An 876-nucleotide genomic window follows, 5' to 3' on the forward strand; every position below is an offset into this window, starting at 1 on the left:
AGAGCCAGTGATCAGGGGGAGATGGGGGTCCCCTGTCCAAGCCTGACACCTCTGGCGGAGGCGTCAGGCCTGGGCAAGGGGCTGATCAGGCGATCGGAGGGTGATGGGGGTCTATGCCTCTGGCCGAGGCATCAGGCCTGGGCAAGGGGCAGAACCAGTGATGGGGGGAAATGAGGGCCCCCTGCCCGGGCCTGACCCCTCTGTCAGAGGCGTCAGGCCTGGGCAAGGGGCCGATCCTGCTATTGGAGGGTGATGGGGGTCAACGCCTGAGGGCTCCCAGTATGTGAGAGGGGGCAGGCTGGGCTGAGGGATACTCCCCCCAACACACACCCAGTGCACGAATTTCGTGCACCGGGCCCCTAGTTGAAAAATAAAATTAAAAAAAACATTTTGTGAAGGTTTTGTTTCATTTATATACACACATATGAGGTATTATTGGGTTTGATGTAGAATGTTTTTGTTCACTGTGGTCTAGGGTCAAAAGTTTGAAAGCCACTAAAGTGACATATGAGGTTCAACATGGAAAATAACTGGACGTTTTGAGTTCTACCTTCATAGTTGACATCCATTCACATTGCCGGGACCAGTCCGGCCAACTCAGAAAAATTAATGGTAAATAATAGAAAGAAGCTACAAATATCACATCATTCCGTTGTGCACCTGAAAAGAGTGTGTTATATGTCCATTATACAGCGCTTGAGCCGGTTCCGGCGGGAAGGGGAAGCGGCCGGTAAGAAAGGCTTAGCGTTCCGGATGCTTCTGTGACGGGGTTGGGACTTTCCTCTTGGGGTCTCTCCGGCTCTCGGGACCCCTGAGGAGGAGAGAGAGAGAGAGAGGAGCCCCTGAAATCGGTTTCCTCCTGCCGCTTAGGCGTGC

At 53.3% G+C, this 876-nt stretch overlaps 1 protein-coding gene across 1 annotated transcript in view; it reads left to right on the forward strand.

Moving 5' to 3' along the window:
* The first annotated feature begins 699 nt into the window (after positions 1-699).
* Positions 700-876, forward strand: part of IPP (intracisternal A particle-promoted polypeptide) — a 51,046-nt gene continuing 50,869 nt past the window's right edge. The window contains exon 1 of the mRNA XM_015567515.1: positions 700-730. The gene's annotated coding sequence lies outside the window, so the exon portion shown is untranslated. The remainder of the gene's footprint in view (positions 731-876) is intronic.

Source organism: Myotis davidii, unplaced genomic scaffold, assembly GCF_000327345.1.
Source record: "Myotis davidii unplaced genomic scaffold, ASM32734v1 scaffold924, whole genome shotgun sequence".
In the NCBI taxonomy this organism is placed as follows: domain Eukaryota; kingdom Metazoa; phylum Chordata; class Mammalia; order Chiroptera; family Vespertilionidae; genus Myotis; species Myotis davidii.